At 37.1% G+C, this 13378-nt stretch overlaps 2 non-coding genes across 2 annotated transcripts in view; both read right to left on the reverse strand.

The window, feature by feature from the left end:
• Window positions 1–189, reverse strand: part of LOC135172101 (large subunit ribosomal RNA) — a 3989-nt gene extending 3800 nt beyond the window's left edge. Inside the window, exon 1 of the ribosomal RNA XR_010300831.1 lies at window positions 1–189. This exon is cut by the window's left edge and continues 3800 nt beyond it. This is a non-coding gene — a ribosomal RNA (large subunit ribosomal RNA).
• Window positions 190–728: 539 nt separating this feature from the next.
• On the reverse strand, window positions 729–883 carry LOC135172100 (5.8S ribosomal RNA). Its single transcript, XR_010300830.1, has one exon. It is a non-coding gene; the product is annotated as a 5.8S ribosomal RNA (ribosomal RNA).
• Window positions 884–13378: the final 12495 nt, after the last annotated feature.

A 13378-nucleotide genomic window follows, 5' to 3' on the forward strand; every position in this document is an offset into this window, starting at 1 on the left:
ATACAAAATAACATCACAGGATAAATGGATCCTCCCAAACACTACATTTCCCAACAACATAATTGTGGGATTCAGTGCTGGGCTTTTTCCTGTTCGCTCGCCGCTACTAAGGAAATCCTAGTTAGTTTCTTTTCCTCCGCTTAGTAATATGCTTAAATTCAGCGGGTAGTCTCACCTACTCTGAGGTCGTCATGTTAGAGAATTATATAAAAAAGTTATTGTTGCGAGCGCCTTTTATTTATAAAAAAAAAAATCACATCCGTGTCTAAAAAAAACATAACAAAACAAAACTTTAGAAATGAAAATCATGATCGGTCCAACTCGGAGAATGAGATCTCTGGGACTCGATGATTAACACCACAGTGATATATAATTTGTGGATTTCATTTCACAAAGTTTGTTCTCGTTAATAACCATTTTTAGACAACTGACAATGGGCTATAATCAAATATATTAACAACAACAACTTCTTTTTTTCTTTATATCGTCAAATAATATATGTGAAAAATTCATAATATATTATTTTTCAATACGTAATTTTAAATGACGTCGTATAATAATTTATATATATTTGAGAAGAAATTCAATCTCTCTCTCTCTCAATCAAATATTATTATCTTGACGAGCATTCAACTTTACACACGCTTGTACAATTTATCAAATATTTTTCTGTCATATATAGACAGATAAACACATATAAAATTGTAAGCAGTTTTTTTTTAAACAAACGACCCTCAGCTAGGCGTAGTCCGGGAATTGGATCCGTGGACCGCAATGTGCGTTCGAAATGTCGATGTTCATGTGTCCTGCAGTTCACAAGTTGACGCGCAATTAGCTGCGTTCTTCATCGACCCACGAGCCAAGTGATCCACCGTTCAGGGTAATCATAAAAAAAATTTTTTTTTTTTTGAAAAATAACAGTCATTGAATATAAAAATATTCAATCCAATCTCGCAATCTTGTTTCAATAAAAAATACAAGATGCCTAAGCAAACACAAAATTCAATTTTATTACTATTCAGACTTGTGTTCACTTTACCGTACACGGAAAAAGAATATCAACTTTGAGAACAAAGTATCCATCCAATTACTTACGGCATGAAGAAAAAAAATTTGAAATTTATATAAAATCATCATCACCAATTGTATCTTGTGTGGCGAAAATCATTACTAAACCTTGGGCACGTTAAATACCCATCATGATGAAAAAAAAATTCCCATCAAATAGGTTACCCCACATAATCGATGATATAGTGATGATTTATAAATTTCATTATATTATCATACGTATATAATATGGTTACATGTTTTCACATGTTTTACACCATATAACGTAAGGTTTTATTGATATAATATGATATTATATCAATATAAAGAATAAAAATTCAAAATTTTATATTCTCTTTTTGGAATAGAACACGTTAATGATCCTTCCGCAGGTTCACCTACGGAAACCTTGTTACGACTTTTACTTCCTCTAAATGATCAAGTTTGGTCATCTTCCCGGAAACATCGGCAATGCCGAAACATTGCCGCGCACCAGTCCGAAGACCTCACTAAATCATTCAATCGGTAGTAGCGACGGGCGGTGTGTACAAAGGGCAGGGACGTAATCAACGCGAGCTTATGACTCGCGCTTACTGGGAATTCCTCGTTCATGGGGAATAATTGCAAGCCCCAATCCCTAGCACGAAGGAGGTTCAGCGGGTTACCCGGGCCTTTCGGCCAGGGAAGACACGCTGATTCCTTCAGTGTAGCGCGCGTGCGGCCCAGAACATCTAAGGGCATCACAGACCTGTTATTGCTCAATCTCGTGCGGCTAGAAGCCGCCTGTCCCTCTAAGAAGATTTATTTGTACGTCGGTAGTAAAAACCACTCGACCGAAATCGAGGGCCTTCAAAATACCAGAAAGTACGCCTATTTAGCAGGCTAGAGTCTCGTTCGTTATCGGAATTAACCAGACAAATCGCTCCACCAACTAAGAACGGCCATGCACCACCACCCACCGAATCAAGAAAGAGCTATCAATCTGTCAATCCTTCCGGTGTCCGGGCCTGGTGAGGTTTCCCGTGTTGAGTCAAATTAAGCCGCAGGCTCCACTCCTGGTGGTGCCCTTCCGTCAATTCCTTTAAGTTTCAGCTTTGCAACCATACTTCCCCCGGAACCCAAAAGCTTTGGTTTCCCGGAAGCTGCCCGCCGAGTCATCGGAGGAACTTCGGCGGATCGCTAGCTGGCATCGTTTATGGTTAGAACTAGGGCGGTATCTGATCGCCTTCGAACCTCTAACTTTCGTTCTTGATTAATGAAAACATTTTTGGCAAATGCTTTCGCTTCTGTTCGTCTTGCGACGATCCAAGAATTTCACCTCTAACGTCGCAATACGAATGCCCCCATCTGTCCCTATTAATCATTACCTCGGGGTTCCGAAAACCAACAAAATAGAACCGAGGTCCTATTCCATTATTCCATGCACACAAAAAAAAAAAAAAAAAAAAAAAGAGAGTTGCCTCCTAAGCATCACTACGTGAAGCTTTCGACTATGCTGTACCTCGCAATTGCATACCAGCATTTGTTTAGTCTCATTCATCGGCTTGCTCTTTTCGCTATTTAAGTTTTCCACATTCTTACTATCGATTTGGCTGTGGTGTTTATTTATCCTCGCATCCTCATGCGAGAACACGAGTGGACCTACATTTTTAAGTGGGATCCGAACCACTGAGTGTATATTTTTACTCCACCTCTATTTTCAATGTCTCTATATATTGTTTGATGCTAAGGGGTTTCTGAGGGTTTTGTTTGCCCCCCCTACGCGTCCTCCCCTGGGGACTTTAGTAATTCGAGTTCCCGAGCTTCAAAGGCGATTTTCTCAGTAAGTAGATCTTTTGCCAAGTCCTGAAAGATCCGAAATGATTCTTCATCTTTAGCAAGTTTTTGTACGTCCATCACGCGCATACCCAACCGCTTCATGTACTTCTCTCTCAGGAGATCGTACCTGTCGCAGTCGATCAGAACGTGAATGTCCGTTTCTTCTTCACCACAAGGGCATAGATCTGAATCTATGGATCCCTGCTTGTGAAGTCTGCTCTTGAAGTTGCCATGGCCAGTCATGAACTGGATGACAAATCTATTTGGAAGAAGCCATTCAGCTTTCATCCGTGTGATGACGTTTGGCAGATATTTGAAAGTGGTTCTACCCTTTTCAGAGTTTTCCCACTCTCGCTGCCACATTTCATTGATTTTACTATCGATGTCTTTCAGGACTCGTGCTCTCCATTTTTCTAGCCTTTCCCCGGGATTTCGTGTCTCGGGGTCATGTACAAGATCCTCAATCTCTATTTTATTCCCTTTTCTCAGATTATATTGCGCTGTTCTGCGGATACATTCCAGTGCAACGGGCACATTCCCCGTCAGTACCGTCAGCGCTTGCGCAGAAACGGTTCGGTATGCACCTGTGACTTTGATCAACGCAAATCTCTGAGCCATGTTAAGTTTAACCTTAACATGGTTTAACCTTAACATTCTATCATGCCATCCTGCTGCCGCGTAGGTAGCTATCGGCACGAAGAGACCTTTGTATATTGTTCCCATCGCTTTTAGGCCTATTCCCCATTCTCGTCGGGCCACTCTGCCCAGCCTTTCAAATAGGTCCTTGGTTCGTTCTGAGATTTTTCTCACGTGTTCTTGTACACTTAGACCTGTACCAAAGGTGATTCCTAGGTACTTGTAGAGTTCTGTTCTTTTCACTCTAGTTCCTTTGATTCTGACGTCCGGAGACGTCTTCTTGTGAAAGTTACCTTTTGCAAGTAACATTTCACACTTATGTGCAGCAAGCGTGAGCTTGTTCTCGTCACACCAACGAACTATCGCATCTAGTGCAGCTTGGCCTTTTTCCTCTAACTCTCTTCTGCTGTGCCCTTCAATTAGAACTACTTGATCGTCAGCATATGCTAGCGTCTTGCAGCTCATATTTTCAAGCATCTTCAGATTCGAGTCGAAGATGAGGTTCCAAAGCGTGGGTCCGATGACTGATCCCTGAGGGCAGCCCTTGTTTACAGGCTTGATGACTTCAAGAGCAGACTCTCTCATCATTACCTTCCTGTTACAGAGGTAATTGTTGATGAGCAAATATAGTTTTTTGGGGCAATCCTTTTCTCTCAGCGCTCTCAGAACACTGGGCCACCACACATTATCGAAGGCACCTTTTATGTCAAGAAAGATGGCCATAACATATTTTTGACTTGAGTTTTTTACGATGTTTCTCAACTGGACTATGGCGTCTTCCGTGGATCTACCACATCTGAAGCCATATTGACTTTGGGATAATTGTGGTTCAATTACCCCAGTTAGTTTAGTTAGCATAAGTGCTTCCAGTATCTTACCGAGGATTGGTAGGAGACAGATTGGCCGATACGATGACGGGTCTGTTTCGTCTTTGTCGGGGCCCTTTTTAATTGTTACGACTCTCCCTGTTTTCCATGAATCTGGAAAAAGGGAGTGTATGAGACAGGCGTTGTATATTTTAAGCAGGTCTTCGCTTATTATTGGCATTGCAGCTTTTAATATGTCCAAGCTGAAGTTGTCTGGCCCTGGGGCTTTTTTCAACTTCATCTTGTTTATGCATGCTGTTAGCTCTTCCTTAGTGAAGAGTCTCATTTCGCCTTCTGGTGTTCGCTCGTTCAGCGCCCGGACTCGCCTCTGGCCCTCCGTCTCTCCATCCTCACAGTCTTCCGGAAACAACTTATCCATCATGGCTTTGGCTGTTGCTTGCCAGTCAGTTGTGTACTCATTGTCATGCTTTATGTTATTGATCACATCTTTGGTGTTGATTTTTCCTGTCTGGAGTTTGTATACGAAACTCCATGGATTCTCGTTCCCGTTAAGGGTAACGAATTCTTTCCACTTATTTGTGCGCGCTTCGAAAATGTTTTGTGTATAGATCCATTTCTCCCTTCTATATTCCTCGAGTTTTTGTGCTCTCTTTGTGGGATCTTTATTTCTTTGGAGTTTCCTTCTAGCCCTGTATGCCACTTTTTTGAGTCTTGTGAGCTCAGGATTCCACCATGGAACCTTCCTGGCTCGACTATTCCGAATAGGAATGGACGTGTTGCAGGCTTTTCGTAGTGCTTTACTGAGGTGTTTTACCTGCTCAATGACCTGGGTACGGTTGGTTAGATCGTTATAGGGTTTGCTATGCCACTCATGCATTAATCGCTCTGTAAAGAGATTCCAGTCGGCTTTACTCGTCACATACCCTTTGCAGCTTTCGCTGCTTTGGGTATTGACTATTTTCCCGTTTTTAGTAGGTGTAATTGTAAACGTGATTGCTCTGTGATCACTGGATGTCCACCCATCGTGTACTTTCCATCCGTAGATGTGTTCATACATTCTAGGTGTTGCCAGTGTCACATCTGGGTGACCTTCTCCGACTTCCGATGAGACGGTAGCCGTGTCCCCCTCATTTACGACTTGCAATCCCCACTGGGCGATCAATGCTTCGAGTTTTTCACCTTTGGTGTTTGTTTTCTTTGCTCCCCATAGGGTGGAGCATGCATTAGCATCTATGGCAATTAAGAGTTCTTTGCCTCTCAGCTGTTCCATCACTTTTTGCACGTGATCGATATGTTCATCGATGTCTTGGCAGAGTTGGAAATATCCACTTGCCACATAAGTGCTCTTGTTGTTGTGTATAAGCTCAGCGATCACAAAGTGTGTGTTACACAAGTGTCCGAGCTTAGTTACTGTGATTTCTGGGTTTGTAACAGCTATAACCGCCCATGGTGGTGTATTTCCATGTTTAACGATCCTTGTACCCATTCCAAGGCCCTCTATACCATTTTTGTTATTATATGGTTCTTGGAGCAAGAGAACGTCATACCCTTTTGTCACGGCTATTTGCCGGATTTCAGGCATGACTTTTCTTGCTCTTCTGCAGTTCAGTTGCACTACTTTCAAGCCTACATGCCCCTGTGGATTTTTAGGGTGTTTATTGTCCATAATCTATTCGTTCCACTAGTCTCTCTAAGGCCTGCTTGTAGGATGGGCAGTCCTTGTGTGTGGCTACATGATTATGTGGCTTTTTTGCTTTCTGGCAGTTTACACATTTGTGTTCCTGCACGTTTTCTTTATTTGGGCACTCAGGCCCCTTGTGTCCCACGGTTGCACAAATCGAGCAACAAGAATCTCTCTCGCAATGCTTCGCCAAATGGCCGAAGCCTTGGCATTTGAAGCATCGCGTGACGAGAAGGAAGTCACGGATTCTACAAGCGTTCCACTGTATGTAAAGACGCTGTTTCGCTAGGATTTTATTGCGCATTTGCGGAGTGACCTCCGCAACCCAGTTCGTGGTTTTGCCACCGGTTTTGCCCGTTCTGAATTTCAGCGTAAATTGCTTTTCAAAAAGCTCTTTGTTTATCGCTAGCCCATCATTTTGTTCGAAGACTGCGCTGCCCAATTCAGCCTCAGTCATTTCTTTAGGAACATCATATATGATGATCCTTGGGAGCTTCTTTTTTGGCTCCTCAATCGAGAAGGTCTTCGTCAGATTTTTACTCTGACCAAGCCTCTGCGCTTCGTTTTCTGTTGGGGTTGTTATTACTATTCCCCATTTCGTGGTACGGATGTTCTTAATCCGTACCTTTTCGGTGTTCGGATTGAACACCTTCATGAGCTGGCTTTTTGCCTGCCCCATATTCTCGAACTCTTTCGAGTTCTTAGGTTTTAGGAACACGGTTTTGACCGGTTCCTTCCTCATCGGTTGTGCTTTGGCTGGCAGCCGTGGGGCTGTCAGCTTTTGCACAATACTGGCGTATGTAACGCCCTTCTGGGTTGTCACCCCGACTTCCCTCAGGGAGTCTACGCTTCCCTGCAGCTTAGCACAACGCGCTGTCAGGGTAGCAATAATTTCCATTAAGGAGTCTAGGCTCCTGTCTGCTTTTTTGCCCTGGTCACTTGACGTGTCCAGGGCGTTTTTAATTATCGTGAGATGCTTGTATGCTGTCCGCGGCACTTTATCAGTGCCGAGGTCAGCGCATGGCACCTCAGGCTCGTCCTCACTTGAGCTATCAGTCTCAAAGTGAGTGCTCTTTTTCTTTTGCGTGACTTTGGTTTTTGCCTCAGTACTATCGCAAGAGCTGGAGCTATCGCTCCTTGCTCTTTTGAGGCTTTGCTCATCACAGTCCATTGCTGTAGCATGGCTGTGCAGCTTAGTTCCCATTTTTACTATTTTTGTTGTGATGTTTACTCGTGTGGACTTGTCCTTGTTTGCTTGAACCCTAGCGTTCTCAAGCCTGGATCTTGCGCCTGTCTTTTTTTGTGCAGTGGTTTCTTCTTTGTTGGTAGTGTTTGTCGTTTTGGGTGCGGTTTTCTTTTTAGAATCCATACAGTTCATTTTTATTACATTCATCTTTCTCGCGCTCCAGCCTCCGTGGACCCTCAAAATTGGCACAAATGTGGTGGCTCCCATTGGGCAGCGGACACATCGTGAGAGCTACGAGTCAGATATAGCACAGATAACTGCAAGCTAAACCCGGCACCCTCTCCTCATGCAGAATTCCACCCCGCAAAAGTGGGTCCGCATTCTGGGAAAAGAGTGTCTTGCCGCTGCAGCCTCCGAACTCGCCGAAGCCGATTGGTCGAGGGGTGGCTAATCCCTCGTCCGCCCGTTTAGCCCAGGAAAGAGACCGAAGCAGCGTGTTGGTCCATCAACTCCGCAGAGATGATTTTCCTCAGCGTACCAGGCACCTCCACCAAGGTTACGGGTTTCCACACACGGCAAACATGCGGGTAGGGGCACCACTCCCTACATTTTGTGTGTTCTACAATTTGCAATCTAGTGGTACCGGTCTAGTACCCCATAGGTATCTCCCCCTCGCGTGAGTTTCAGCTCTTATTACTCAGACGCTTGTAGGATGAGGGGGATTCCATGCACACAGTATTCAGGCGAAGATAAGCCTGCTTTAAGCACTCTAATTTGTTCAAAGTAAACGTACCGGCCCACCTCGACACTCAATGAAGAGCACCGCGATGGGATATTAGTTGGACCGCTTTGCTTTCACAAAGCTAAATCCACCGGTAGGACGTCCCACAATCATGTCAGTTAAACACCGCGAGCGGTGAACCAACAGCGTGGCACACAGATTCAACTACGAGCTTTTTAACCGCAACAACTTTAATATACGCTATTGGAGCTGGAATTACCGCGGCTGCTGGCACCAGACTTGCCCTCCAATGGATCCTCGTTAAAGGATTTAAAGTGTACTCATTCCGATTACGGGGCCTCGGATGAGTCCCGTATCGTTATTTTTCGTCACTACCTCCCCGTGCCGGGAGTGGGTAATTTGCGCGCCTGCTGCCTTCCTTGGATGTGGTAGCCGTTTCTCAGGCTCCCTCTCCGGAATCGAACCCTGATTCCCCGTTACCCGTTACAACCATGGTAGGCGCAGAACCTACCATCGACAGTTGATAAGGCAGACATTTGAAAGATTCGTCGCCGGTACGAGACCATGCGATCAGCACAAAGTTATTCAGAGTCACCAAAGTTAACGATGGATAGGTAAAACCTACCACCGATTGGTTTTGATCTAATAAAAGCATTCCTCCCATCTCTGGTTAGAAGTCTATTTTGCATGTATTAGCTCTAGAATTACCACAGTTATCCAAGTAAATGTGAGTACGATCTAAGGAACCATAACTGATTTAATGAGCCATTCGCGGTTTCACCTTAATTCGGCATGTACTGAGACATGCATGGCTTAATCTTTGAGACAAGCATATCACTACTGGCAGGATCAACCAGGGAGCTTCGATTTTTTTTCTTTTAAAATATGAAACTCTTTTCATTTTATTAGGTGTTGATATAACACATTTTTTAAATTAAATGTGCAACACATTTTATTTTGTATTTGTTTTATTAACATCAAATACATTTTGAGGTGTTTTGCTGATTTTAATTTCAAACACTTTCCTCTCATCCACATTTGTAAATGTGAAAACATTCATCGTTAGATTTTTAAACGACATGGTTATAAGAAATAACTTTTTTCATTTTGACAACTTTATAATTTTACTTGGAGTGAAGTAAGTTAACGCTCTGTTAAAAAAAAAATGAGTGAAAAAGTAATAATATTATATCCTTTTACACACGAAATATCAAACGCCGTAGCGCGTACCACATAGAGAGTCATTCTGTCTTCGACTTGGACTCGTGGCAATGCTGTGCTATACTATAAGCGAAGTATACTTGGGTATGGGAAGCGAAGCCATTGCCCGACCTAGTATAAAACACGTGCATCAAGAGTCCCGCGTACTTGTACCTGTAGGTCCACTTCGACCGCCTGAACATAGAATATATTGCCCGTTCCATGATTACATTGTCAACCTTTATATGAATAAATATTGAATAATAAATTAATTATATATAAAAGGGAATTTATCATAATTGTGTGCATTCAATTATATACAAATATATATTTTTTTTAATTAAAAATCCTGTGATGCTATTTTTGCATACCAACAAAAATAGCATCAACATTTAAGTCATCATTAAAAATTAATAATATCGGTTACTTGATAATTTATACATCAGTTATACAGGTTTTATTTTAATTTTGTACATTTAAATATATGAATATATATTTTTTTCAATTAAAAATTCTGTGATGCTATTTTTGCATACCAACAAAAATAGCATCAACGTTTCAAGTCATCATTAAAAATTAATAATATCGGTTACTTGATAAATTATAAATTAGTTACATAGAATTTATTTTTATTTTAGGCATTCAATTATATATGAATATATATTTTTTTCAATGAAAAATTCTGTGATGCTATTTTTGCATACCAACAAAAATAGCATCAACGTTCCAAGACATCATTGAAAATTAATAATATCGGTTACTTGATAAAATATAAATTAGTTGTATAGAATTTAGTTTAATTTTATGCATTCAATTATATCTGAATATATATTTTTTTCAATTAAAAATTCTGTGAGGCTATTTTTGCATACCAACAAAAATAGCATCAACGTTCCAAGACATCATTGAAAATTAATAATATCGGTTACTTGATAAACTATAAAATAGTTGTATAGAATTTAGTTTAATTTTATGGATTCAATTATATATGAATATATATTTTTTTTAATTAAAAATTCTGTGATGCTATTTTTGCATACCAACAAAAATAGGATCAACGTTCCAAGACACCATTGAAAAGTAATAATATCGGTTACTTGATAAAATATAAATTAGTTGTATAGAATTTAGTTTAATTTTATGCATTCAATTATATATGAATATAATTTTTTTCAATTAAAAATCCTGTGATGCTATTTTTGCATACCAACAAAAATAGCATCAACATTTAAGTCATCTTTAAAAATTAATAATATCGGTTACTTGATAATTTATACATCAGTTATACAGGTTTTATTTTAATTTTGTACATTTAAATATATGAATATATATTTTTTTCAATTAAAAATTCTGTGATGCTATTTTTGCATACCAACAAAAATAGGATCAACGTTCCAAGACATCATTGAAAATTAATAATATCGGTTACTTGATAAATTATAAATTAGTTACATAGAATTTATTTTTATTTTAGGCATTCAATTATATATGAATATATATTTTTTTCAATGAAAAATTCTGTGATGCTATTTTTGCATACCAACAAAAATAGCATCAACGTTCCAAGACATCATTGAAAATTAATAATATCGGTTACTTGATAAAATATAAATTAGTTGTATAGAATTTAGTTTAATTTTATGCATTCAATTATATCTGAATATATATTTTTTTCAATTAAAAATTCTGTGATGCTATTTTTGCATACCAACAAAAATAGCATCAACGTTCCAAGACATCATTGAAAATTAATAATATCGGTTACTTGATAAACTATAAAATAGTTGTATAGAATTTAGTTTAATTTTATGGATTCAATTATATATGAATATATATTTTTTTTAATTAAAAATTCTGTGATGCTATTTTTGCATACCAACAAAAATAGGATCAACGTTCCAAGACACCATTGAAAATTAATAATGTCGGTTACTTGATAAAATATAAATTAGTTGTATAGAATTTAGTTTAATTTTATGCATTCAATTATATATGAATATAATTTTTTTCAATTAAAAATTCTGTGATGCTATTTTTGCATACCAACAAAAATAGCATCAACGTTCCAAGACATCATTGAAAATTAATAATATTGGTTACTTGATAAAATATAAATTAGTTGTATAGAATTTAGTTTAATTTTATGCATTCAATTATATCTGAATATATATTTTTTTCAATTAAAAATTCTGTGATGCTATTTTTGCATACCAACAAAAATAGCATCAACGTTCCAAGACATCATTGAAAATTAATAATATCGGTTACTTGATAAACTATAAAATAGTTGTATAGAATTTAGTTTAATTTTATGGATTCAATTATATATGAATATATATTTTTTTTAATTAAAAATTCTGTGATGCTATTTTTGCATACCAACAAAAATAGGATCAACGTTCCAAGACATCATTGAAAATTAATAATATCGGTTACTTGATAAATTATAAATTAGTTACATAGAATTTATTTTTATTTTAGGCATTCAATTATATATGAATATATATTTTTTTCAATGAAAAATTCTGTGATGCTATTTTTGCATACCAACAAAAATAGCATCAACGTTCCAAGACATCATTGAAAATTAATAATATCGGTTACTTGATAAAATATAAATTAGTTGTATAGAATTTAGTTTAATTTTATGCATTCAATTATATCTGAATATATATTTTTTTCAATTAAAAATTCTGTGATGCTATTTTTGCATACCAACAAAAATAGCATCAACGTTCCAAGACATCATTGAAAATTAATAATATCGGTTACTTGATAAACTATAAAATAGTTGTATAGAATTTAGTTTAATTTTATGGATTCAATTATATATGAATATATATTTTTTTTAATTAAAAATTCTGTGATGCTATTTTTGCATACCAACAAAAATAGGATCAACGTTCCAAGACACCATTGAAAATTAATAATGTCGGTTACTTGATAAAATATAAATTAGTTGTATAGAATTTAGTTTAATTTTATGCATTCAATTATATATGAATATAATTTTTTTCAATTAAAAATTCTGTGATGCTATTTTTGCATACCAACAAAAATAGCATCAACGTTCCAAGACATCATTGAAAATTAATAATATTGGTTACTTGATAAAATATAAATTAGTTGTATAGAATTTAGTTTAATTTTATGCATTCAATTATATCTGAATATATATTTTTTTCAATTAAAAATTCTGTGATGCTATTTTTGCATACCAACAAAAATAGCATCAACGTTCCAAGACATCATTGAAAATTAATAATATCGGTTACTTGATAAACTATAAAATAGTTGTATAGAATTTAGTTTAATTTTATGGATTCAATTATATATGAATATATATTTTTTTTAATTAAAAATTCTGTGATGCTATTTTTGCATACCAACAAAAATAGGATCAACGTTCCAAGACACCATTGAAAATTAATAATGTCGGTTACTTGATAAAATATAAATTAGTTGTATAGAATTTAGTTTAATTTTATGCATTCAATTATATATGAATATAATTTTTTTCAATTAAAAATTCTGTGATGCTATTTTTGCATACCAACAAAAATAGCATCAACGTTCCAAGACATCATTGAAAATTAATAATATCGGTTACTTGATAAACTATAAAATAGTCGTATGGAATCTAGTTTAATTTTATGCATTCAATTATATATGAATATATATTTTTTTTAATTAAAAATTCTGTGATGCTATTTTTGCATACCAACAAAAATAGGATCAACGTTTCAAGTCATCAATAAAAATTAATAATATCGGTTACTTGGTAAATTATAAATTAGTTATATAGAATTTAGTTTAATTTTATGCATTCAATTATATATGAATATATATTTTTTACAATTAAAAATTCTGTGATGCTATTTTTGCATACCGACAAAAATAGCATCAAGCAAAAATATCACTTATTTTTCCAATTTTCGACTTGTAGAACGATCAAGTATACTATTCTTTGGATTCTAAGATTTTTTTCAAGTGATTATTTTCAAAGTTGGGAAAAATGAAAAATTATTCTAAGTCCCCATTCGTAGTTCTTTTTGATTCGTATTGCTTCGGCGCAAAGTAGGTAGGGACACTTATGGATTTCTCAATTTTTGGATAGGGACAGCCGGATAGCCGTCATTCAGCATAAAAGCTATTGTTATATGCATAGTTTGATGTGAGGAATGGGAATTGATTGAAATTTTCACCCGCCAATTGCCGGCTGGCCTGATTTTAAGGTTTGA

Source organism: Diachasmimorpha longicaudata, unplaced genomic scaffold, assembly GCF_034640455.1.
Source record: "Diachasmimorpha longicaudata isolate KC_UGA_2023 unplaced genomic scaffold, iyDiaLong2 ctg00000160.1, whole genome shotgun sequence".
NCBI classification, from domain to species: Eukaryota; Metazoa; Arthropoda; class Insecta; order Hymenoptera; family Braconidae; genus Diachasmimorpha; species Diachasmimorpha longicaudata.